This window comes from Psammomys obesus, unplaced genomic scaffold (genome assembly GCF_907164565.1).
Source record: "Psammomys obesus unplaced genomic scaffold, mPsaObe1.curated_primary_1811, whole genome shotgun sequence".
Taxonomy (NCBI): domain Eukaryota; kingdom Metazoa; phylum Chordata; class Mammalia; order Rodentia; family Muridae; genus Psammomys; species Psammomys obesus.
In genome coordinates this window covers 31,898,089-31,925,620 of record NW_026596073.1, presented here as the reverse complement: position 1 = coordinate 31,925,620, position 27,532 = coordinate 31,898,089, and the positions used below count along the sequence as shown (strand labels likewise).

The 27,532-nt window shown below is 41.9% G+C and overlaps 1 protein-coding gene across 3 annotated transcripts in view; it reads right to left on the bottom strand.

Moving 5' to 3' along the window:
- Fat4 (FAT atypical cadherin 4) overlaps nucleotides 1-27,532 on the bottom strand; it is a 129,630-nt gene that overhangs the window by 72,080 nt on the left and 30,018 nt on the right. The window lies entirely within an intron of this gene.

Genomic DNA, 27,532 nt, shown 5'->3' with positions numbered 1-27,532 from the left:
AAACGCACCAACCTCCCTTTCAAATGCTATGGTCCATAGATCACTTTGTTTGGAAGGTCACAGCCAGAGTTAGTCTTCCTATCTAAACTACGACATCTAAACAGCAGCTTCAGCCTGTGTGTCTCTCTTCTGAGTTGGTTTTGAAAAGCAGAGGTTCTGAGAAGAGGGCAGACAGCTTTGGGTCACAAATTAAGTCAAGAAAAACCCAGCCAGTCAGCAAGGGTGTAATTCTCACAGAATTGGCATTCTCTGAGAACCCATTGTTCACAGCTATACTGTGAAGACCTTATCAGATCGAGGGGTTAAGATGGGGAATAAGAGAGAGGAGGCCAGCCAGAAAGTATGGTTTCTCCTCAAGGGGAAGAAAGTAATAGGTGAGTGCAATGTCACTGGCCCAAACTGTTGGGAAAGTGCAGAAGGATGAGATAAATAAGTGGATGAGCAAGTGAGAAAAAAGAGAAACTATATAGAACTGGACACTTAATAATTTCTGTGAGTCTCTCGCCATCGTAACAGAAGAGATGTGCTCACCAGCAAATGGCTCAACCTCCAGGCAAAGGCACGAGAGGCCAGGGGAAACCTGCAGCTTCTTTCTCCACCAGGAATGGCTCTCTGCATCCTTCCTTGGAGTTTCACAACAACTATAAGTGCACCCAGTGCTGGAGCAGACTTACAAGTCCCATGGGTTTACAAACAAATTAGACTCTGCCCCTCGCTCAACTGAACCTGAACACTTGTTTCTCTTGGCCTCAGTCCCTCATCTCAACACCAGGGTCCATGTAGGAAAGCTTTGAGAGACGGACACACTTCCATGGACATGCTCACATGGGCTGAGAACTTCAGGTGTTGGCCCTTACTTTGCACCTCGTTTGAGACAGGGTCTCTAGTTCACCACTGCAGGTGCTAGCTCACCCAGAGATTTTCCTGTCTCAACCTCCCATCCTGCATCCTGCCGGGAATCTGGGATTACAGATGTGCTATGATGTCTCACTTTACATGACCCCTAAGGATCTGAACTTGGGTCCTCACTCCAGCACAATGGGTGCTTTACCCAAGGAGAAGTCTTCTCAAACTCCCAGAACAGCTAGTGCACAAGTAGCTGCCAGCAGAGACCTCACTTCCACAGTGCCTCTTGATTTGTCTTTTAAATGAACATACAGAAAGTATTTTTTTCAACATCCACTCTCTTCATTCAGGAATTTAATGAACTGTTTTAGCATTCCAAATAAACCACTAATAATTATTGTTTCTTAAAAATGACCAGATTTTTACAGAAAAGGGTCTTTCAAATTTAAGTCTTAATTATGCTTTCATAGATCTTTGCTAAACATTCAATGTTTGAGTCCTATGTTTTATATGATATTTCAAAACAAGCCATTCCATATCTCCGTCCAGAGAGGGGATAGAAACAGTTGACATGGGAACCAAGCCAGTGAGCCAAGCACAGTCCTTTCTCTACTGAGAAATGGCTACAGCAAAGTGAGGAGGCAACTCAAAGATTTCCTCAGAGTTGGGAGACAAATATCTTCTTTTAAGAGAAGAAGAGATGTCAACAGTAGGTTTCCAATGGGGAAGGGACATCAATGCACACACACCTATAAGAACATTTTACCCTTTCCCTTAAAGGAACAGTGTCCTCTCCTATTTTCTTCTGTGATGTTTGTGGCAAACACAGGCCCAGCACTCATAGACTCCAAAAGCTGGGTGATAAATGTTGGTGTGAATGAGTATATCACAGGCAAAGCAGAGCAGATTCCAGTACAGGATAATTTGTGCATGTGTGAAAATGTATTTAGAGCTTGGATGTAGTTTTCAAATATCACTCACTTTATTTGCTGGTTACACACAGGTTTTCACAGCCACACACTGTTCTGTATGGCTGGTGGCTGACGTGCACTGTAGTACTGGGTTGTTTCTAAGCTGGTAACACGACCTCACACCTGGATCCTGTGAAGGCTGTGCAAACACACATGTAAACATGCACACACACACACACACACACACACACACACACACACACATGCACACACACAGCATGAAACAGTGTGTGGCACATATGGTAATTAGTTTATTTTAGCTGTTAAAATACAGAAGGCATGAAGGTGGAAGAAAAACTTCCAGAGTCTTTGCCTCCCATCAGCCTTTCCAAAGTGATCCTCAATACGTGGGAAAAAAATATTTTGTGTTGCTTGTAAGATTGTATGATGCACAGCACACTAAAAGTTCAGAGAGCCATTCATTTGCAAGATGTACTAATATTTAAGAAATCTGAAGGATCATCATGTTCACTTCCTTTATTTTACAGACAGTGTGAGCCAAGGCATTGAAACGCCAAGTGGTGTACCTAAGAAAAAACAATGCGAGGCTGCAGGACCAGTGCCCATTGAATCCTACAGCCAAGTGTAGGATCTGGAATGCTGAGCAGGCTCAATGATGTGCCCAAGGCCACGGCCTCTGCCCTTGGTGTTAAAACAGAAACCTTCCACACAACACATGTCCTAATTAAAAAGTAACATTAAAATTATTCTTGAAGAAGTGATTGTATAAAGAGATATATGAAAAGCTATTGTGTTAAGAATGAGAGAGAAGAAAAGAAAGAAGAAAAAGGAAGGAAGAGAGAAAGGACAAGAAAAGAAAAGAGAGGATTTTAACCATGGTTTTCTCATTTTTAGGATATTTTATCTGTGGCTTGTGGGAAGATGTTGAGATAGATCTGACTTTGCAATGCATCAAGTTGAATTCTTCACTCAGTAGGAAGTTCGGAGTTTGTATTACAAAAGAAGCTCTAGTATAGATACCAGTATAACTGACTGTTTTTAAAAATCATAAAGATATGTTTTCTTCCTAAATGGTGAACTCCTTTAAAACATTTCAAAGGTTACTAACAATAAAATAGTTGGAGAGATAGAAAGTAAGCAAAGTATAAAATAACAAACCACACTATGTCATGGCAAAAAGCACTTGGCTGGGTGACAAACAAGATATGCCATCCCTGCCATTTTATCTTTGTGGAACTGACACTTTAGTTGAATCCCACGTGCATTATTGGACACATGGACTGTATAAATTACGAAAAGTATTGCATTAAAACTAAAAGTTAAAGTTCACTGTGTATTACCTCTATGGATAGTGAGGGATTCCATCAAGATTATGCAAAAGTACAATTTTTAAGATTTCCTAAAGCTCACCAGACTGGGTACAGTTCCTGCAGAGCTAGGAAGGGAATGGTACTCCAGGTAGTTGTGAGCTATGCAGCATGGGTGCTGGGCGCTGAACTTGGGCCCTTCTGAAAGAGCAGTATGTGCTCTTAAACTCTGAGCTATCTTCCCAGCCCTAAAGGTGCAACTTTTAATGAATTATTTTTGTAAAATCTCTTTCAGTGATAGAAAGCTACAGCTCAGAATCCTCTACATATATCCACAAGCTGCTGACATTGACAGAGACTGAGCAACGCCTATTCTAGAAACTTTGTGATGAGTGCTTTCCTGGCCATTGGCAGCTTCTAGATTTGTGAATATTTGTAAGGCTGTATTGACATATTTGAGGTAAGAAATTCAAGTCGTCTGAAATACCACATTCACTTTGGCTTCATAGGTACCTACTACACACAGCTGAAGGTAATTTTAAGACATATTTTCAGTTTGCCCGTGTCTTGACTGCTTCCCAGAGGCAAGTGTGGAATTTTCCCGTTTGTGGCAACATATCCATGCTCAAAACACTATGTATTTTGAAGTATTTTAAATTATCATAGTAGAGACACTCGGCCTGTCACTGAGATGCTCCAGTTCCCAAAACCGTTAAAAAACGCTCAAAATAGTGACTTCTAGATCCTGAGATTTGGAGAAGACAAATCTGCCTTGTTCACATTTACAGCCCACCCGTGTCTAACGAAATCTTCTTTCAGAGACGCGTCATTAAAGCAAACCTGTCTTTACACTCTTGCAGCAGGGACCTGCTAGTGCAACGACCCTGATGAAAGATGTCTAGAGACAGCTGGAACCATCATGCTGCTGCACTCCTCGTTCTTCTGCACCTTCTCGGAGGCATTAAATATGCTGTGATAATATATCGACACCATGCTCGTAATCATGACTCAAACATTAGCAGAGCTTGAGACAAACATCACTGTGACTTGGGAAGAAGGGATTCCCTTTGGAAAAGCAGGTGGGATCCTCAGCAGGGCCCAGGACCATGGCAGAGGCTGCTAAGCTGAGCAGCACAGGGCCATTCTGGTGATCATGTCCCACAACAGGCCACCGCACTGTCGCTCCCGTGACACTTTGCTAAATGGTTCCTAGGTCATAGGCATGTGGACTGGGCACATTCTCAAGAAAATCGCTGAGGAGCATATTCTAATCTTACTCTGAAAACAATTCTTTTTTTCTCATCGGTGTGAAGTAGATGCTGGAAAACTCCCAGCTCCTCTTCTGTATAGAGTCTCGGCCCTCCTCTGTATGGAGGGCCTACCTCTCTTCTGTATGGAGATCTCTTCTGGATGGACGGCCCACCCTCTCTTCTGTATTGAGGGCTCACCCTTTCTGTATAGAGGCCCCACTCCTCTTCTGTATGGAAGGCACACCCCCTCTTCTGAATGGAAGTCTCACCCCTCTTCCGTATGGAAGGCCCACCCTTCTTCTGTATAGAAGGCCCTCTTCCCCTTCTGTATGAAGGTCCAGTTAAAACTCTCCCCAGGATCTGTTCAGTCATCATGTCTGATAGGTCGCTTCCTTTGGCCCTGAAGAGGAAAGCGCCACCTTTCCTGCTTGACCTGAAGTGTCATGTGGGTTTTACATTTCCCAAAATTCCTGGACTCAGCAGCACAGAAAGCCCAGGATTGCTGGGACTTGGAAGCCGACCGTCTACCCAGGAAACCGGAGAGCAGTGTTTATTACACAGACAGCAGGGTGACTCATTAGAATCGCCGCTCTGGTAGATAACCAAATTTAGATTTAAACGTGTTAATATCTACCCTGACTAGAACCAGATCAGACACTATGCGATTTATTTCATTCAGAGAGATTAGTTCATTGAGTATGCTCTGTGAGCCCCAGGAGCAAATCTTTCTTTATTAAATTTATGTGAAAGCCTACATTTGCTGTAATAACCACCCCCTAGTACTAATTAATTATCAGCTAGAACTCTGGCATCCTGCTTTAGTTTTGTTTTGGTTTTTGACTGTAGATGAACTAACCGGGGAACATCATCAGTAGAACATATGGCTGACCCCAGTTTAAAATCTCAAATAGAGACTTAAACCTGATCATGAGTATATGAAAATCCAACCCCTGTTTACTCTGTAATGTGTGGCTTTGGGCTCCATGCACTTTCATTTCTTAAAAGGAAAACTGACGCTGCAGTAAAGGACGGTGCCAGGATCCACCCCAGCTGCTTTTAGTTTGTTCTTCAGTCCTTTCCCTATTTGGGGTGACCACTGGGAATTCTGTTGCCATGAGTCTGGGTGAAGCTTTGCCTGTGCTCTGAGCGGTTCATCGCGCTCCAGAGCCAACATCCATTACAGTTCGTGAGTGACTCACATTTCAGTTATGAGAGGGCCTTAACGAGGAACAGCTTACATTTAAATGCCCAAATGTCAGGACTGCTGCATTTGGACTGCTGAGTTGCATGGGGTCATGCTCAGCCCATGAGCAATACAGTCAGGCATTTATTTATTTACCATGGAGAACTGACCGGATTCCACAGTGTGTGGTGACAAGAAGTCTCCTCTTGGTGACTGACTGGAACCCAGAACCTGAAATCTTGGTGGGAGAAAACAGCCTCGAGAGGAAAGAGGATGCAGAACTTGGCAGGGGCTCTCTGTGAGCTATTAGGAGAGCCACGGGGAGCTGAAAACTATGCCCTGCCTCACCAAACCCCATACTCTTGAGAACCAAAACCTGCTACAGGACTTGAAACTACTGACGTCTCAGGGGCCACCAAAGAGCAAATCTGCATAGTTAGGTTTCTTAAGACTTATTTAGTTTTCTTTTTCCCTTAAGTGAATGAGTGTTGCCTGCATGTATGGATGAGTATGTGCTCTGTGCATGCCTGGTTCTCAAGGACAGCAGAAGGCGTTGGATCCACTGAGACAGGATTTGCAAAGGGTCTAAGCTGCCCTGTGTGCCCAGAACTGAGTCAGCCAGTGAGTGCTCTTAACTGCTGAGCCACCTCTTTAGCTCCCAGGTAGCTCTTTCCCTACTTTCAAACTAAAAAAGCCAGGTGTGGCTGTCCACACCCATAATTCCTGGCTGCCCAGGACGTCGATCTTAGCCTAGGCTGGAGAGCAAGACCCATCCTAAACCAACCAGCTAGAGAAAATCCTGGTGGAAACGGCTACATTTCCAAAAAGCTTTTCATAACTATGAAGCTATGACTTCAATCTCCAGGACCTACATGAAAAAACCTGGGCGTGGCGGTGGGCAGGTGTAACGTCAGGTGTGGGAAGATGGAACCAGCTGGTTCCCTGGCACTCCCTGACTAGCCAACCTAGGCAAGAGAACCTATCTCAAATTAAAAAAAAAAGAAAGAAAGAAAAATATTAAAAAAAGTGAGCCACTTGTGAGGCACAACACCCAAGGTTGTCCCCTGACACACATGGGCAGGTACCTGCATACACACACACACACACACACACACATCTGTACACACATACTTGCACACACACAACTGCCTGCACACACACAATGCATATACAAATGAAAATGGCATAATGCTTTTACTAAAGAATGGTTAACTGTTATTGCATATGTACATTATTTTCCAGGAAACACTTTAGTCAAAGAATTTAAAGGGGATAATAAGGCTTGACAAAAATTAATTTAGTGTTTAGTTACTTTGGGGAATACTAAGCTACTAAGCATTTCAGTACTTGACACTTGGTCCAGTTTAAGTGAAATTGCAGGTGTATGTAGGCACCTGTCCATTATTCCATACAAAGATGGGTTGCCCCGGTTCAGCTATTGCTCAACGTTAGGAAAGAAGGAGGCATGTGCATTTTCGATTCTTTAGTTTCGCCTTTAAAAGCAAATTGAAAAATCACATAAAGAGCTTCAAGGCACAGCTTGTTACTCATGTGCACAACATGGATATGACTATGCCCAATTAAATCTTCAAACCAAAGCTATTATGCTAATCTCTCGCCACTAGAGCTCCCCTGGCAGTCAGCAGCATATGTTCTTGGAATTTTGAAGCATTTCTCCTAGGCAAGAAATACTTGTGAGTAGCAAGGCAGGCTTGGAGGGAAGCCAGCAGTGATGAGGGTGGCCAGGAGTGCAGGCACACAGCAGTTAGGTCCGTTCTGGAGGCAGCATGCTCTCCGTAGCTCACCAAGAGTGTGGTGACATGAGGAGAAGCTGGGGCCGTGGCACATTCAATATTGTTCAAGTCAGAACCAAATAAGGAATTCTTCTACAGCTGCCATACGTAACCGCGTCAACTTTGCCTGAAATCAAAACTGCCTGATTCTACATTGGCCCAGATTCTTACACATGCCCTGAAGTGTATGCAGAGTAAAAGATGGAATTAAAAGATGTGTGGTTTTCGTGTGGAACTTCAGTAAATTTTTTATGTTTCTTCAAAATGACCACCCTGCAAAGGCATCCAGAATGGTTTTTTTAGTAGGTGTTGATCTGAGTAAAGGAAGACATATATTAAAGGGAAATTTTATAAAAAGTAAACAGATGAAAAAGTTCTGTGGTAATTAGTGAACCCACTTTTTCCTTGGTTGGTGAGTGCTAGCCATCATGAAACAGAGACAGCATCTGCTCAGACTACAGCAGGGCTTGGAGGCAGCTCAACCTGTGAAGGGCTAGCTCTGCGAGCATGGGAACCGGAGGTCCAGCCCCAGAACCTTTGTAAAAGAAAGCCAGGCACCCTGGTGCTGGCTGGTTATGCTACACTTTGTGAAGCAGAGGCGAAGGGCCCCTGTGACTTGCTGGACAGCTATGCTAGCCAATGTGGTGAGTCCAACGAGGGAGAGAATGTCTAGATAAAAGTAAAAGGTGGATGACACCCAAGGAGCAACACCCAAGGCTGACCTCTAGCCACACATGCACACACACACACACACACACACACACACACACACGGCTGCACATACGTGCATGTTACTGAAAACTAGAAATTCCAGGCTTGTATTAAAAGTAAAAGTTGTGGTGATTGACCAACTGACCCCAGTTCTTCAGCCCTCCTACTAAATGTTGCTAGTTCTCGCAATGCCTCCTGACTAGGTCATCTATGACACTTGGTTTTCATGGTAGGGTAGTCACAAATGGAGAAACTTGAAATGTCCCAGAATAGCATTGCTCTTTCCACTTCTCATATCAGGAAAAGGATGGTGAGTTCTCCATGGAGATGTTGGAGATGTGAAATCTGCAGCCCCAGTCAGAGCTTCCTGCCTGAATCTGAGCTTAGAGCAGCCCCTTCCCCGTTCCCATGTCCCTATCCAGAGACAGGGGAAGAAGCACACTCCTGTCAGCCTGTGAGGTACAGGGCCCTTCATTAAGAAACAGCACTGAGGCAAGAGAAAGCAGGTACATGAAGGAACAGAAGGAATTTACTCCCTAAATTGCCTCCAGAAATTTGATGTTCTAAGTAATGGCTGAGGAGACACAACGAAGAGGAAAAAGCCAGTGGCTCCTGGTCTGAGGTATGCCTGGTAGTACAGATAGGCTTTATTGCTCTGAGCTTCTTAATTAATTGTACTGCTGAATGCAACTTGCCAGTTCACTCCTTACAATCCTTCCTGTGGTGGGGATTCGGTGTGGCAGCAGTGGATGGAAAGGCAGCCAATTGAAACTCTGGGGTAACAGACTGAACATCATTGATGTTTTCCATAGTAACAACCAAAATATAAATTTCTACAGAAAGGAGGGGTGACTTGAAGGTGTTAGAACACATACCGGAAATGACAGCCACTTCAACAAATAGTGGCAGGAAAACTGGACATCCACATACAGAGAAAGGAAACTAAATCCCTCATCTCCCACCCTAGACAAAGACTAATTCCAAATGGATCAAAACACTGATGTTTAAAATTTAAAATTTTAAAATTTTAAGATTTAAAATTTTGAGTATAAATCAGGTAAAGGATCTCACTCATAAAAGCTTCAAAGAAAAATGATAATTGACCTTGGGATACACCTAACCAAGGAAGAGAAAGTCCTCTACAATAAAATCTATAAAACACTGAACAAAGAAATGGAAGAAGACTAAAAGATATCTCATGCTCATGGGTTAGAAAAATCAAAATCCTGGAAGTTCTTATCTCACCAAAAACAAATCTTTAGATTCCATGCAATTCTGATTATATTTCTAGTAACATTCTTAACAGAAATAGAAAAAAATATCTTAAAATTAAGGAAAAATAAATAAAGGAAAAAAATTAAGGAAAGTGTATGCCAGGGCCACTGCTAGTGGAGTCAGCACATATGATCACAAGTTACATTACAGAGCTATCATAATACAAACAGCATGATACTGGCACAAAAACAGACTCACTAATAATGGAACAGAATAGAGAACCAGTATACAAGGCCACACAGTTACATTCACCTATTTTTTTTTAGATATACAACAAAAATACACAATGACCAAAAAGTAGCATCTCAACAAACACTTGGAATCCTGAATGTATTCACAGAATGAAACTAGATCATTATCTCTCATTCTGCTTGAAAATCAACTCCAAGTGAATCAAAGGCTTCTGAATCTGACCAGAGGAGCTGAAATTCTAGAAGAGAAAGTGAGGAGTACGGTTCAAGGTACAGGCACAGGTAAGGGTATTCTAAATAGGATCCCAACAATTTGGAAAAGACAAGGAGCAAGCAACAAATGAAACAGCACAAAAGCAAACAGTCTTTGTGCAACAAATGAAACTGCCGATCAAGCATAGAAACAACCTACAGAACAGGGAAACAACATGATTCTGAAAACTGGGCCATGGCACTGGACATTTCAAGTGGTCAAAACACATTTTTAAATTCCATCAGTGTCATTATCCAGGGAAATGCAGGTTGAATCTTCCCTGAGAGTCCATCTAACCCCAGTCAGGATGGATAGCATCAAGTAAACAAATAGCATTAAATGCTGTGCAGAATGTGGGGAAAGGAGGTTGCTTATCCATTGATGTTAGGAATGTAAACTGATACAGCCACCATGGTGGGCAGCGTGGAGGTTTCCCACAAAGCTGGAACTAGGTCTTCCATTCCACTCTTGGGCACATGCCCAAAAGGCTATATATCCCTCTTGCACATTCCTTTTCATTGTGGCTCTATTAACAACAGCCCAGGAATGCAAATAGCCTAGGTGTCCATCAACTGATGAATGGGTAGCAAAAATGTGCTACATAACACATCGCAGAATTGCATTCAGATGTTTGGAGGTGTTCCTTCCACCAATGCACACTTCCTTACACTAGGTGCTCTTACAAAGGCACAGAGAAAAAACAAGGGTCCGTTGGATGGCCCTGAATGTTAGACAGCTGCATGTGGCTTGAATCCATAAGGTAGCCAAGATGCAGATCCGAAGTATGTAAACTCTGTTCATCTTACTCTACATCACGCTCACTCCAGGGTACACTCTCACACACAGACCATCAGGCTGTGCAACACTGCAACATTAGGCTCACGGATAGTTGTTGAATTCCAGTATCTACCAGCACAATGTAGCGAGTGAGAATAATCCTGCATGTTATTCAGTGCTGGACAATACTTTTTTTTATTTTATTTTGACCAGTTACTTTATTGTACAATCTCCTAAATAAAAATACCACAAAACAGATTAAGGTCACTACTCAATCATGTTCCCAATCCTAAACTCTGTGCATCTCAGTGAATTCTGTGAAGTTAGAACATAAATTATGAAGCTATAAAGCTTCAATTAGAGTTTTACACTTTCATTGCCAGTTAGACTTTTATGCATTTCCTCTAACATCAGGAACCTGACACAAATGCCCACTCTCCCTTCTCTTATTCAATGAAGGGCTCAAAGCCTTAGCTATACCAGGTAGTGGTATAGCTAAAGAGAAAGACATAAAAAGAATGAAAATAAGAAAGGAGGAATCAAACTATCCCACTCTACCCATGCCTTGATTCTATACATAAAAGATCCTATAGGATTTACCATAATAAATACTTAACAACAGCTTTGCAGAATGCAAATCATTATTAAAAAGAACAGTAGCCTTCGTTTGTACCATTAATGTATTCACAGAGTGAGAAATTAGGAATATCCCATTCATAACTCTAAAAAAGGTTAAATATAATTGACCAATAGGTTTGGGAGAAAACCCAACAATGAAGAGTTCATCACTGAAACAGTAAGTCAGAGGGGCCCTAGATGATAGAACCACCTTCCATGCTCAGAATACATAGAATGAATTTTGTGAGAATCAAGGCCAATATACAGATTTAATGTACAGTTTATTTATGTGAAATCTTGCTTTGCTGTTCCACATCCTCCTTATATAAATGTAGTAGGGAGAGGCATGGATGCATCTAGAATATCGTGAGACAGTTAAGTGTTCAAAAGCAAGGAAAGATGATGATGAAATGAAAGGCAGTTTCACCTCAGCCACACAGAATAGAAATCTGTATCACAGAGTGTTTGACCCACTGCTCACAGAACCAACACTCACTGCCATACTTCTAAATCTACAGTGGCCCTGTCACGTCGGACCTGCATTGTTTTAGGGTCAAAGCTCAAGGCCCATAATAGCAAAAGGAAACAGGAACTTGGTTGTCAATTCTGGCTAGACAAGGTGTACTGTGCATATTATGATACTCTATACATATCGCTCAGCTTGAAAAAGAAGCAAACTGACACTTGCCGCAATATGCACTAAACAGACACTACCCAAGTGGCATGGTCCAGTGACTAACACCTATGAGAGGACAACCCTCCTTGAGCCTCTCACCGAAACAGTCAAACTCCTGAAATGCAAGTCGGAGGTGGTTACTGTCCAGTGGGTGTAAGGCTTCAGTGGTAGAAGGCAAAATCGCAGCACATGGGAATGAGTGCTACAGAGCCCTGGGAAAGCCCTGAACACCACTCAACAACACACTTAGAATCTGTCAAAGTGAAAAGTCTAAGTTGTTTGCAAAAAGTGTCAGGTCACATTTCCATCATTTATGTTGAAGAATGAATGAAGGGATGAAGCAGATACAAAAATTGCTGCAGAAAAGTCGGGAGCTTTTGTTCCCTCTTGGCCATTGCTTACTGCAGTTGTTCCTTCGTTCCTTCGTACATTAGATAACTGTTCAGGAATGGTTCTAAACAGGAAACACTGTAGTGCAGCCACAGCTGGGAACTGGAGGCTAGAAGGTATAAGACTACCTTGAGCTACATAGCAAGTTCAAGGCAGCCTAGGCTATAGAGGCACAGGCTCCATAAAAAAAGAAAATAAGGTTGAATTGGGATTAGGACACTGCTGGTTTACCTGAAATCGCATCTCACTTCTCCCTTCCAACCATAACACTCGTGTATCAGGTGTCTGACATGTGTTCAAGTTTAGTGGAAAAGCAAAAGTGTGGTCTAGGGCTGTCTAACACAAAGAGACATACTCATCAAACATAAAAAAAAAAAACCTAGCTAAAGCTACACATAATACCTCTTCCTTGAAGCATTCATTTGCAAAGAAATTGAAGGCAATACAGTGCCAAGCACAATATTTTCCTGTCACCTTGCCAAAATGAAATCTGACCACCGAAGTCTAAAGGATGAACAAGACACAAATAAATGAGACTTTAAAACCACTCCAGTAATACTTGGGCTCGTGAAAGCATGGAGAATATGATTACCTAAAAAACTACAGTTTCCAGAAATTCTCCTAAGAATTCCTCAGCAGGCATTTGGATATGATCCAAATTTTCCTTTAAAAAGTTAAAAAAAAAAAAGGAAGAAAAAAAGCTTTGGCTATCTTCTTATCTTGACATTCTAGAGAAATGTGAGGCTTTGCCAGAAGTCAAGTGGGTGTATGGTATATTTTTAATCATACTTTAAACATTCTTAATTTGCACTCAGTTTTGAGTTTCAAAATCAAGAAAGTTTCAAATTCAAATTCAATGAAAAGAGTTAATTTTCTTCCAGTTGTGTGTGTGTGTGTGTGTGTGTGTGTGTGTGTGTGTGTGCATGCGTGCACACATACACACTAGGGAAATATCACAGACTCCCTGGCTTCTCTCCAAAGACTCCACCAAGTCGGTTTCATTGGCTCCGTTCCAATTCTGTTCTACAATATCCTTCCAGTTTGCATTTGTTTTGTTGTTTTCATATTTGAACAGCATAGATGGTTTACTGGCATGTTGTGGAGCCTCCCTCTTCACCACTGACTTTGAACCCAAGATGAATAATCACAAATGGCACTGGAGTAAATAGCCTTCAGAGTCACACCCTTAGTCCCCAGGAACTTGCACACACAAACCTCCAGATCGTACTGGCCCAGTCTGACCTCCCCAGACCTGTGCCAGCCCACCGTTACCTTCCCAGTCCCACACAGTCCTGCACCAGAAGCAAGTCAAGTTCTTGTGCAAAGTGCATCAGGATCCGTCCATTCCTTGCCAAAGAATCTACCTTCAACCTGCCTCCAAAAAACTAATTTCTAAGATAGTATCAAATGCAAAATGACTAGGTCCACACCATCAGGTATGAAACTTCCTTTCCACTCTTGTCTATAACATCTGTCTGCCTAAGGTGAGTAGACACATACACACACACACACACACACACACACACACACACACACACTCCTCTATTTTCTCTTTTCTGATCATCATTCTGTTGCTTCATTACATCTGCGACCACAACTAATACACAAATCACACTTTGAAGGAAAAAAATATGTTTTTAGTTATGTTCCTCTCTCTCTCTCTCTCTCTGTGTGTGTGTGTGTGTGTGTGTGTGTGTGTGTGTGTGTGTTTCTGTGTGCATGAGAGTGAAGATTCCCCTTGAAGACGAGAGGGTGTCAATGATGATTGACAGTCACTAGACTCTGATCCTCTGCAAGAACACTGCTTGCTCTTACCCAGTGAGCTGTTTCACTAGCTGTACAAATCATACCTCTCTGAAAGCATGTTCACTCCCACCTAAGTACACAGCAGAGTTCCTGCAGCACCCAGTGTCTCCTCTGCTCTGACAGTTTTGGTATAATTTCCTCATATTTTAAACTAAAATATAAATTTGTTTTTCCTAATTGGACAACTGTATTTTTCTACTGAGCTAAGAGGGTCTCACAACTTCTACATAAGCCATTCAAGTATGCCAAACCGGATGACAGTTCTCTTCCCTGTTGAGGATGCTGTCACAGCTGGGTCCCTGCAGAAGAAAGGTTGCATGTTTAAGGATGTCCTCTTATATTTATTCTTTCTCTTGGCAATTGTTTAAGTCAAAGAGCCTAATAAATTCTCTATCAATAGTAACTTTGAATATTTTGCTAATAAATCTGTTCTGTACTCATCCATGGAATTGGCCAAGCTGAACTTCTGTCTCTGTAGGCCACTTTCCTCACTAAAGAAAACCTATGGCTAGGTCTGCATTTGTATAGTTCAAGAAAGATTACTCATATTCTCCATATTCTCAAACGAAGAATCATTTCTCTTCTAAAATTCACCCGACTTTGTAGCCCTCGCCCTCGAAATTGAAGTGATTGAAGGACACAAAAGAATGAAATATCAGGAGAGTCACTTTTCTATATGGAAAACCTCTCCCCACTCCTCACCTCTTCATCCTTAAAACAAATCTGTGATGGTACAGCCAAAAGAGCCAGGAATGTTAGAGTGAGTTGCCCTTTCTCTGGGTGGCTTCTGTAGCTAGTAATAACTTAAATTTAGCCCAATAAGAGGGAGGGGAGAGAAAATCTTACAGTAACTGTTGAGTTACCTGTCCTCAAGAGCATGTCTCTTTACATTACTTAGCAGGCAGTGAGTGAGCCTGCCAGTAACTCCCCACATTTCCAAGTGCACACATCTTTCCTAACCACATGATGGCTTTGATTTCAGCGGCCTCTCCTGACCCTGTTGAAAGAACAGTCCTGCTGACTGCCCTGTGCTAACTTGCCCTGCCATTCCCCAGAGGAAGTTGTCAGACCCACTCACTTCCTTTCACAGCGCTTCTTGCTTCTGGTGTCTCACCACCCTGGACAGCTGCATGTGTGGAACTTCCCTAGAAGCTTGGTTAAGACTGGGCAGAAATTGCACAGTACAATTTTTGAAATCCTTTGAATACCCTACAAACAAGGACCAGCTGAATAGCCCATGTCCCCTGTGCCATGCAAACTGTCTAGATGCCCTGTGGTGACCCCTGCTTGCTCATCTTCCCATACAAACCTGTGAGCTCCCAGAGGATAGATGCAAGCTCTTGGGTCCCTAGACAGGACAAGTCTGCTTAAATTGCTCCTCTGATCATTGCTTGAATGAGAAATCATGACTTACAAAGTGTACTGCACCGAGGAAGAAGTACAGACAGCTAATATGCAATCTGTGTGCCAAATTCCTTGATAAGGCAATGAGGTCACTATAACACTTTCCATCTCCCAAGCCAGGGAGGGATAGTCTCCCATCCATAGCCTGGAGAAGAAGGGGCAGAGGCTCAGAGGGCATTGATTGACTTGCTGCAGTCATGAAGAAAGTGGATTGTGGGAAGTGGGATGTGAAGCAGATATGGCAACTCAGGACAGGGGAAGGTGAGAACTCCTGAGGGGGTGGGAGAGCTGGAGCCAGAGACTGGCAAGGAGAAGACTGTGAAGGCTTGAGATCTGAGAATGTCCAACTTGAATAACAGAAAATACATACGTGAACATGCCAGAGACACAGGCACCAAAGTAATGCCAAGATAAAAGGGAGATAGAGCACATTTGTTCTGAGCTGATGTGAGAGACAGTGCTCCAGCAGAGAGATAGTGGTCCTCCCAGGAGATGCTGGAGGGAGCACTCCAGTAAAGAGGCAACTCTCCATTCAAGGGGAACTTGGTGCTTTGAGAGTGAGAATAATGGGTTTAATTTTGAAACTGCTCCTTGGAGCTGCAGGTTAGAACCCATAAGCAAAAGAAAATTGTTGGGCAGGCTAGGGCTCAGGGTGTAAAGTCCATCCAAAGGACACATGAGGACCTGAACTTGACCCCAGCACCCATGGGAGAGTCAGGGCTGAGGATGTGGAACTAGGAGGATCCCTGGGGCTCTCTAGACAGCAAGGCTAGACTGTTGGAAAGTTCCAGGCCAGTAAGAGAACCCATCTCAAAAAGTAACATGAAAAGAGAATAAGGAAGACTCTGGATATCAACCTATGGCTTCCACACACACGTACAAGAAAGATAAGCAGTCACGAAAACGAAACAACAAACAGAAACATACAGATAGACAAATACACAGAGCCTTTATCTCCTGAACTAACGTTTCATTGTGGATTTTAATCGAGCATGATTTTCTGTGACTGTTACTCTACTGTCTTTCAATTTTCTCTGTGAAGCAGCTTCATTTGAGCCTATATTCATGCCAAAAGGAAGGTTCATGCTTTTTGTTTGAAAGAAAATGTAAAGGGCTGAAGATATAGCACAGTGACAGAGCGCTTGCCTAGCCAAAAAAAAAAAAAAAAAAGGTGTGTGGGGGGGGTCCTCTGTGTTTGATTCCCAGCACCACAAAAAAATGGACGGTCAATATTGATAAAAATTATTTTTAAAATGGGAGCTGGAGATACTTAGTCACTTTTTAATATTTTTAAAGTATTTTATGTGTGTGAGAGTTTTGCCTGCATGTGTCTATGTCACTGTGTGCATGACTGATGCCTTCAGAGGTCAGAAGAGGGCAGCAGATATCTTGGAACCAGGGTTTCAGACAGTAGTGAGCAGCCAAGTGGGTGTTGGGAGTTGGACCCAGGTCCTCCGGAAAAATAGACAGTGCTTTTAACTGCTTATCCATCTCTCCGAGGCAATGGTAAGTGAGTCACATTCTTAAGCATTACATCGTGTATTACCTACCGACCTGTCTGGTAGGCTGTTTGCAACTGAAGATTTACATTAGAAGTCCCTGTGTGTGTACATATAAAAGCCCTTTAGCAGCTATGCCTGTAGATAGCCTGCCTTCAGCATGCATGGTTAGCTGAGGGTCCTGTTAATAGGTGATTCATGTCTCAGGGAGACAACACCACCCATTAGGATTCAGGAGGGCTCAGTGAGTAACCCAAATGGGGTTTTATACTTGGGCTCAGTAACACTGGATGAATTTTCCCCAACAGCCTTTCACTCACTTCTCTCTAGAAAAAAAAAAAAAATGGGTAGAATAGAAAGCCCAAGAACATGGAGCACACTGTGCAGGACAGACTACAGGAAATGCTGCATGACCATCTGTGCCACTTTTGTTATGCGTATTTTTAAGATAAATATTCAGAATTTTGATGACTTCATTTCTCCTTTCCACATGACCACTCAGTGTTAAATTATATTTAAATCTCAGTGCAGTTATCCAGAGTGTGAACTGCAAGGTGAAATGTTTTTATGTGTAATATTTTCTAAGAAATATTTATTTTGTTAATTTTATTTTTACTAACCATAATTATATTTACAAAGGTGAATAACTTCCTTGCTATTTTAGTTATTCATTTCATAGAATGATTTTTAAAATACTTTTTAAATTCTTTGACAATTTTATGTATTCACACGACGTACTTTGGTGTATAATGATGAAAGTTTCAGAGGGTGGATATAATCTGTTATCTCATGAACACGTGTCCAATTCTGATAGTTAGGTTAATAGGAGTCAATCTGCAATAGTGACCATCTCTGACACTTCCCAAGTGGAACAGGGGTAAGTCTTAGTCATCAGGGTACAGGAGACACTGGAGGGGTTGTGATACCTGGAACATGGGATCTACAAAGCAGAATCTGTTTTTCTGAATGCTACTTTTCCCTGTCCATCCCTTCCAAAGGATGGACGTTTTGGCCCCCAAACCTGTAACTGACACTCCCAAAACAGATGACTGGAAGTGTAAATGGTAACAGAAGCTCATGCCTCTCACAACAGAAAAGGCAGCATGCCTCAGTTATTGATAAGGACAGAGCTCAAACTAAACACAACACAGGTTTTCTCTGTATAGAGTGAGTACAGTCAGTGCCGAGAGCCATGCCTTTTCTTTAACATACACTGTAATGGAAGCATCTCCCCTGCAACTCTCTCCCTTAACTTGCAAGAAAGCCTGATTATATTTATGTAAATGTTAAGTGACTGACAAACTAACACCCAACGTCAAAGGATCTTCTCCACCCCTGTGAAGTTGTGAGGCATTTCCCTCAGAACTGGCCATTACGTCTTAGATATAAAATGGGCAGAGCAGACTTAACACAGAGCATCTCAGCACAGGGAACAGGACTCTCTACAGTCAGTGTCCGAGCCACACCTCCTCGCAGAAGAGGCTGAGCCTTTGCACAAGCCCTCGAATCAAATATACCACAAGAGCTTTAAATCTGAGCTACAGTAAGGAAAGAGAGTATTTTCTCCCCCTTTAGGACAAGCAGTAAAATTCCTGTTGGAGACTGGTCCAAATGGCATCTCCAACATCTGTGCTGGAGAGGTCAACGCTGTCAGGGCAACAGAGGTGGTGAACCTGGGTTAATGAGGTTCCATTTAGCTAGTACTATGAATACATTAGTAAAATAGCGATCTCCAAAATTCTGCTCAATTCTTTTGTTTTTATTATTGGTGCTGTTAGGGCCAAGGCATCTACATCTTTTCTGGGTTAAGACACATCTGCTCTAAGCTTTGCTCATATGAGACTTATCAGCGTGAGGGAACAGATGACAATTTGACTCTAGATCAAGAGACTGAACATTTGTCTAAACTCATCACAAAATGAGAATAGCTTATTCAGACATTTTCATTCTCTGGAAATAATTCTGGCACTTTAAGCTATGATCTTGTGTCTGATGAGATGGTCTTAATAATTATTTTTTGGTTACCCATGCCCAGAAACAGTTATTTGATATTTATAGTTGAGAATAATTAGCTCAATTTCGCTCATGAAAAAAAAAAGTATACTGGTGTTTTATAAATATCATGGGATATATCCACCTCTTATTTTATTCATTTATTATAAGACATTTGTGATGAGATTACATAGAAGAAATGCACAGACATAGTCATGTCTGCAGAAAACCTAATTCCACAGCGTCAGATTAACAAGTGCCCATCACAGAACTCCTATAGGTATAAGGTCACGTCACCATCCCTCAGGTCATGCTACCTACTGATGTCTGCATTGCAGCTTTCACTGTGATATACAATCGTTACACTTGCTGTGTATTGTGGTGTCTATAGGGATAAATGATACACGTGTATTCCTATCTACCCAAATAGTACCCGTACGTCTGATATGCTTGATAATTGACTGAATTATTAGAATGCTCCATGACTCACTTATATCCTACTTTCTATATCTATAAAATCTAGTCACCTATACTAAAAAACATGTGCATGTCTGCACATATGTATGTCACTACATGCATGTACATGCCTGCAGGGGCTGTTTGAGCCTCCAGACCTGGAGTTAAAGGTACTAGTAAGCCTCTGCGCGATGCTGGGAACCAAACACTGATCCTCTTTAAGAACAGCGAGTGTTCTTACCCACTGAGCCATCTCTCCAGTGCCCAAATCACTTTTTCACTTGACTCGTATAGGATCCACTGAAACGTGTTAAGTTTACTTCACAGCCCATAAAGTGCGTGGAGAAATAATCAGTCTTAGATCCCTCCAAGAACCCTCTGCTTTAGTGGGGCTCTTCTCTACTTCTGCAGCAAGTCAAACCAAACAAAGAAACTTCAGGCTGCTTCTTTAAATACTAATCTGCTATATATCATTAGTTCAAGTAACTGTGTAAAATAAATATTGGCTCAGACATGTCATAAATCTGCAGCGTCCCTGTCCAGCCGGCCTTTGAAGACCAAGTCCCCAGGGAAGCAGGGATGTCATTCCCTCTATCACAGATCCAGCTTGAAGACATGCCGAGATTTTGAGGCTGTATAGCTGTTGGGTGACTTTGCTCTGTGAGCCGGGAAGATGCTATTATGTGGTGGGACCACCCGAGTGACTCCCGTGAACAAGATCAAGGTTGCTTCTTTGCTCTTTGAAGTGCCTAGCGTGATGTTGCTTTGCTCTGACTCCCACTCGGGGGCGGCGGATCTGACCACTGCAGGAAACACTCGGCTGTCAGAAAACAAAATAGGGTCCTGGCAGCAGGGTGCTCCTCCAAGATGTAATAATGCCAATCAAAGAGCACCGCCGCCAGAGGGGAAGGGCAAACAGCCTAGTGGGAGGGAAACGATGTGTGTCTGTGGGTTGTATCCAGACTGAGCTAAAGTGTGGTGACCCTGCAGGAAAATGACGCTTTGACAATCACAAGAAATCATTTTGCTCTCCTTACTATTATTGTCAAATGGTTTTTCTCTTCCACAAGGCACCCCTGGTTCTATTTCTGTTGAGTTCACTGATTAGCTGAGAGGAGAAACCCACGTGGAAACACTGTTTCCACATCATGGAGCAAATGAGATGAGTGTAAGATAGTTCACCTGTGTCATCAAAGGTGCACATGCCACACACTGGCCAGGCCAAACCCCGAACACAGGTGTTCCCACATGCAGTTAAGAAAAGAAAAAAAAAAAAAAAGGTGAAAAATCCCAACAAACAAGAGGCTTAAGCCAAGTCTCTGAAATCTGAAATTGTTCTACACAATTGGCACGGGCCCATTTGCTTTCCAACTTTTGAACACATTTGGGGTCTCTTCTGGAAGGTACTCTGTGAGAAAGCTCAAAATAATTTGGGCGTTTGTTAAAATAGAGAATATAAAAATACCAAGCATTCCCTCCAAATCTACCGTTGTGTTTGGACAGCAGGACGCTCCTCAGGAAAGATCTCTTCCTGTCTGTAGAGAAGCAAACACCTTTCCAAATTATAAAAAAGTAAGAGTTTATAAGTATCTTCCTTGGAAATAAATATTTCTTCAAAATTTATTTAATTCTTGTGTCTGGTATCACTGATATGCCATAAGCAAATGGGCAACTAGAGCTATATCTATAATCTATGTGTATCTATATTTGGACATGATGTGTAAAAACATTCTGAGAAAATTGTAATGTTTAAGATATTCATATATAGAAGTCATAATGAATTCACAAGCATAACAAATGTTTTAAATGTGAATGACGACGTAGGCAGCCATGATATGAGCAAGCAACTGAGGCTAAGACAGCATGACATTCCCTCCCATTTTTTTAATCCTGCCACTTGAAAGTTCTAGAATCACTGCAGGTACTGTTTGTACAGTTCCTTCTGGAACTAATATTTGATCCAAGGATTTTATAAACTTAGCTCTTAGAGAGTGGAGAGATATTCAGTGGGTGAAGTGGGCACAGGGCATGAGGCAAGGGAGCTTGGATGCCCAGCACCCACCCAATACAGGGTGGGTGTGGTGGCCATAAACTTGTAAGAGCCACATGCAGGAGGCAGAGAGCGGGGACTCCAAAGGCAAGCTGGCTGATGAGAGTGAATCAATGAGCTCTGAACTCAAGTGAGAGACCCTGCCTCCATACATAGGCAATGAAGAAAGACAGTTGAAGTTGACCTTTGGCTTCAACATGTAAGCACATGCACATAAATGCTCACACAATGTGAGGCAAATGTGAATAAGCATACATGCACACCACATACAGACACACAAAGAGAAAAGACAAAGAGAGAAAACTGAACATTAGATTGATCCTTTATCTTAGACAGCTGTCAGCCACTGTGGTGAACTTGGCATGGATGATCTGACAACCTCCCTCCAACAGACCCCTTTCCTTTAGTTTCCACAGATTTTCCCTATTGGGTCTGTGGCTTGGTATGATTTCCCAGGCCAAGAGCTTGGCCTTAAAAAGGATGGTTTAGTTTCTTTTCCTGGATAGATCTGTTGACCTAGGAGCTCCATTAATTATGTAGCTATTGATTGTATTGTATCCTACATGAGAAAGGAAAATAACTCTGTCATTTCCCACTATCAAGGAGATAACTCATCCCATTTCCAACCAACCACATTTTAAAAGTCATGAAAATCGTGAAAGTTGACTTTGTCTTCAAAGACAGTTAGGAAAATCATAAGTATTCTTTTTTTCATAAAGAAAAAAAAAAGAGGCCCAAGCCCAACAAATAACGAACTCAATATCACAGATAAAAATGTCCGTTATTAACAAATATCAGTTAATTTTGATATCAGTTGATGAGAGAAAAAATGGTCATTTGCCCATTTATGGAAAGCCTTCTAAAAACCACGTTTTAATAATAATCTGAGGTTTTTTTTTTTAAGCCTAAGCTTCAATTTCATTTCTCACCACTATCTTAAAAACATAACTTATTTTGAAGACTTGCATATTCACCTTATGAATATTACCCATTTGGGGAAGTTTTAGTAAGACCAAAGTGTCAACCTCTCCTGAGGAAGAATGCTTGATGATGGAATATTTCTGAGCCCTGTGGATAGATTCAGTCTATAGTGATGGCTTTGTAAGTTTTTAAGCACTGTGGTTTAACCAAAGCATATTCTGCATAAACTTTGTTTTGAATTTTTAGAGAGCATACAGTTTACTCTAAATAGTAAAACAAATGTTTGCTTTTAATAGAGTAAACTGGGTTAGGCCACACTATGGAATCAGCAGCCTCCTCCATGACCATAAATACTGAGACTTTCCATAACCCTGAGGTCTGACACAACACTTCTCTGTTTTACCGATTTCAGTTTTAAACCTGTTGTCAAGCTCTACCATTAACAAAGACTGTCGAAGGATTGTTAGTATGTTTGAAAAGGATTTGCTTTAAAGAATAATTATCTCACTTCTGAGTCAATTCCAATCTGGGACGTAGTTGTAAACTGGAAGGGAAATAAAGAAATGTTTTAATTTAGTTTATAACATATTCTTAAACAACATAAAACCAGGCAAGTCAACAGGGGACAGCCATGTGATGGTGCCTAAGGGGTGGGAACAGCATCATCAAGTTGAAGCCAAATGGGTGCTGGGGCTTCACTTTTAAATTGTTGTAAAGCTGCTCGAAGAAAAATGTCATTTTGACTGAATGCCAAACTTTCTATGGAACTAGAAATTTCTTGACAAATAAAATCTGGTTTGGTTCATTTGAAATCTTTATTAGTCGTTAAGAACTCACTCGAGTCCTTCTGCACTCCAGGAAGAATTTGAAAGCATTTTCTAGTCAGAGTGGAGTCACATTTTAACAGGGCAGCCCTGAAGATGCCGAGTTGGAATTAGAAACACATTGTTCAGCTGTGTGCAGGGCGCTCTGCCAGGAGGCAGAGCAGCGTGGAAATGAACCTTTCTTCTAATTGTGCCACATCACCATCAACTTTCACCTGGTCATATTGCCTAGCCCTTGGAGCTAGCATTTTGACATTCTGTGCCAAGACTGAGGGTGTCAGAGGCAGAGAACCCCAATTTCATTTCAAAAAAATGGCTTGTGGTGGTTCAAATGAGAATGGCCTCAATAGGCTTGAATGCTTTGAACACCTTAGGAGCTCTTTGGAAAGGATTAGGGGGTGTTTCCTTGTTAGAGGAGGTGTGTCGCTGGAGAAAGCTTTGAACTTTCAAAAGATTCACACCATTTCTGCCATTTTGAGTTAACTTTCTTTGCTTCCTGTTTGTGGATGGGAATGTAAGCTCTCAGTGGCTGCTCCAGCACCATGCCTGCCTGTTTCCTCCCATGCTCCCCACCAAGGTGGACTCTATCCCTCTGGAATGGTAAACTTCGACTAAGCTCCTTATTCATTAAAAGGCAGAAGAGTTACATTGTAGCTCAAAGCTGACACACCTGTTGTTTGTGGAAACACCACTGTAAAATGTTCCACAGGAACTGGCTCCTTTTCTGAAATGATGGAAATTCCTGGGTAAGGAATAGATGGTTCTCAGATTTAATAGGCACTTTATTTCTGAATCAGTGGCATGAAACTTACAGTCACACAGATTTTAAACCTAAAATTCAGACAGCCATAAGACCCAGAGCCTTTAAATGTAAGTTTGTCGGGTAAAGAAATGCGACAGAATTTAGAACAACGGAGATGAGTTTTCCCGCAATCTGACCAGCCAAAGAGTTGAACCTCTCAAGTGGATCTAGACACTACATGATGCAATCACAGGTCCTCTAAGGACATCCTACTGCCTCCAACCCAACAGCAATGATAAAGGGATCCTTTCCTTCCAGAAAGTCTAGAGGGAATGTAACAGGACACCAGCCTTGGAGGTTGGGCATGCAGCAAATGCAGTGGCTCATTTGACTGGCAAGGCTAAGGGGACAGCTCAGCAACCTTTCTGCTCAGTGTCCCTCCCTGGTAACACTAAATGGCTCTCTGCAAGGCTGGGGACTTTCAAGGAAAGCAGCAGGAGGTCTGTAAAGTTCTGTTTTCCTGTGGAGAGCAGCCAGGAGCCATTCTCCCAGCTTGCGAAGGTCCAAGCCTTCCTGGAGGCCAATGCTGGACAAAGGTGCTCCTCTGAAGCTCATTAGAGATAGGAACATTCGGCCTGAATAAGAAACCCAGTAAACAAAGCGAACACTCCCGCCTGGAAATGCTGGCTGCACAAGCCACACTTCCTTCCTAGGCTTTCACGCTTACAAAGCTCAAACTGCATTCTTCCTGCTGGACACAGAAAACCAAGTCAGGGAGATGCGCTTCGGGTAAATCAGTGCTAAAGGACTTTAAAATGGCCATCTAAACAAAGGACAATGGAGTTTGGGTTTTCATATTTGGGGGGAAATAGATAAAATGACATCAGTAAAGTCAGGTCCAACTCTGTGACTTTCTCATGTTTTATTAATTGGCCTGATGCATGCAAAGATAAAATTCCAACTGTCTCATTGTACTGGGGTGAGTGAAAGAAAACACTGGCTGACCAAAGAGAAACATAACCAAGCTACATGTGCATTTAATGGGCCGTAAAGTGCCAGAAACTGCTAGAATTCAAATTTATAATCCTTTGTCTTTCTGCAAGAAGCTGCCCTTCTCTCCGCCCCGCAAAAAAAGCATAGAGAAAAATTTGACTCACTGTGTGAAAGGTACATTTTTCTTAAACACCAAGTAACCAAACTTCATTGGATAGAAGTCTTTGTGTTCACATGTAACTGAAATTAATCCGTCTACACACACACACACACACACACACACACACAGAAAGAGAGAGAGAGAGAGAGAGACAACAGTTTAAATGGTGTCGGCAAGTTTAAACTTCAGATGAGTCTTGTTTCACATTGAGCGCATGGCTTAAATTGTGTGAAGTCAGGATGCAGTCAGTAAGATTGCCCTCCATCTTGGAAAACTTAGTAAGAGTTTGTGGGATAACTCTGGGTATCTTTATAATGTTTAAATCTAGCTGGTTGATATGAATGGCAAGCAAAAGCCCAATCTCAGTGAATTCATTGTTGAGCTCCAGAAAGCAGTCATGCTCTATGCCCCAGGGAATGCGTACACACACTCATGTGCACACACACAAATGCACATGTGCAAAACCCATGCTGTGTATGTAAGATGTAATCCCACTATGCTATTTTCCTGTGTAAGTCATGGTAAGTCTCTTGAAGCACAAATGCAGAGACAGAATAACTTCAGATTTCGTAGGACATTTGGTTCAGCGTTCTTCCTCTGAGGGTGGAAGCCATTTTTAGACAGCTGTCAAAGCCATTCACAACCAAGTTAAACCTCCTGTAAACTTAGATTTCCAACACATTTCATCTCTTGTAACAAAGACAGAAATGTGCTGGGCTACATCTCAGCCAGAGTAGTCTCAGGCTCCAAGGTGTGGCCATCGCGTATAATTGGCTCAGCATTGCAGGACCATGAGGCATCATTTAAAACATCTTTATCGACTTTGCCATTTCTGTTTCCTTCCTACATATCCAAATTTGTATTTCTCTTAGTCTACTTTTATTTATCATTATTGTTGATGTGTTTTGGTGAGTGCCATGCCACACACATGTGGCAGTCATAGGACAACTTTCAGGAGCCGGCCCTCTCCTTCTGCTTTGGAAGCCAGGGGCCTAACTCTGGTCATCAAGCTTAATGCTAAATGCCCTTTGTGCCCATTGTGTAGCATCCTTACTGTTACATGATCTGTTTAATCTTTTTATCTGGTTGGAAAAGGCAAAAACATTGGAAAAATAACTGTTCTCTTCAGAGAATTGTCTACATTCAACAGTTACATTCCTTGACCTTCCTTACTATCAAAAGCATATTCATTCCTTCAACTTCAACTCGGTGTGATAAAGTGGATGTCAATTCCCTGAGCTTTATTTTGTGAGCAACCCAATTCCATCCGTTATCAGCATCATCACGGAGACGCTTATCCACACAAACAGGATATGATAGTACAAGCTGAACTGTCGCCTAGGTTAGCTGTACCTAATCTCCACACACAAACATGGGGAGGGGGCCTCAGACTACAACCTTAATTACACACATAATTTTCTTATTAATTTTTTTCCGCTGCCCTCTATTCCCAGGAGTTACCTCACGTCCTAATAAGCCCTTCTCGATTGCTCTGGGTATCAGATGTGGGCTCAGGCCTCGGATCACATTAAGAAGAGAAACGAGAACTCCACCTCTGTGGAGAGCATAGTGTATACAGAGCCTCATTCCATGGCCGGGAGTGCATGCTGGTAATATCCTCTAGACTGGGATATGATGAACATGCTATTGTACACACCAAAGACATGTGCTAATGTGTACAAGCAACAGCTGTTCCCTTGACTGTGATGCTTTCATAGAAACCCCCTGGTTGGGTGTTTGGGGTGATTAACTATTAATAATTAAGACCAGAACTGAATAAAACAGATAGCAACACCATAACATAATGATAGAGAAACTAAGATTACAAAATATTTAGCAACTTCCCAAATATCATTGACCCAGCTCAGAGAGTTTGCAATCTAAAGTTGGATCTGAGGCCCTTTAATTTCCAGACTAGGCTTCTCTTAACTTGTCAGAGTTACATTGTTTTGTTTTGTTTTTTTCAATTCCTGAACACTGCAGACCTTGAATCGATAAGACACAAAGCCTCGGTGTGACTGAGTCAGTCATGCCCCCACATCCAAACTTCAAATAATTTCCAATCATATGACCTTGAAGCAAAATTCTGAAGCCCTGGTCTTTTTAAAAGTCAACATTTTAGGAAATATGTACTCAGATTCACAGTGATTTCAAGAGATCGATTCTTGGGTCGTTCTGATGACCACTGCGTTTTCCTCAACAGGAAATCAATGTAATTACGTGTTACAGTATGCTGTATCAATGCACGTTCCCACGGATTGGATTTGTTCTGTGCATTTTATATATAAAATCCAAAATTAAGCATCGCAAATGCATGCAAGCATACAAATTATTTCTTTTCTTTTCTAAAATGACTGCTTTTGCTTCCATATTGACAATTATCACTTGTAAATGTCAACAAACTATAGAATTACTGATCCCCCAAATAAAAGTTTTACAAGACTATTTTTCCAGCAGAGGTTCTTTTAGCATTCACTAATTTT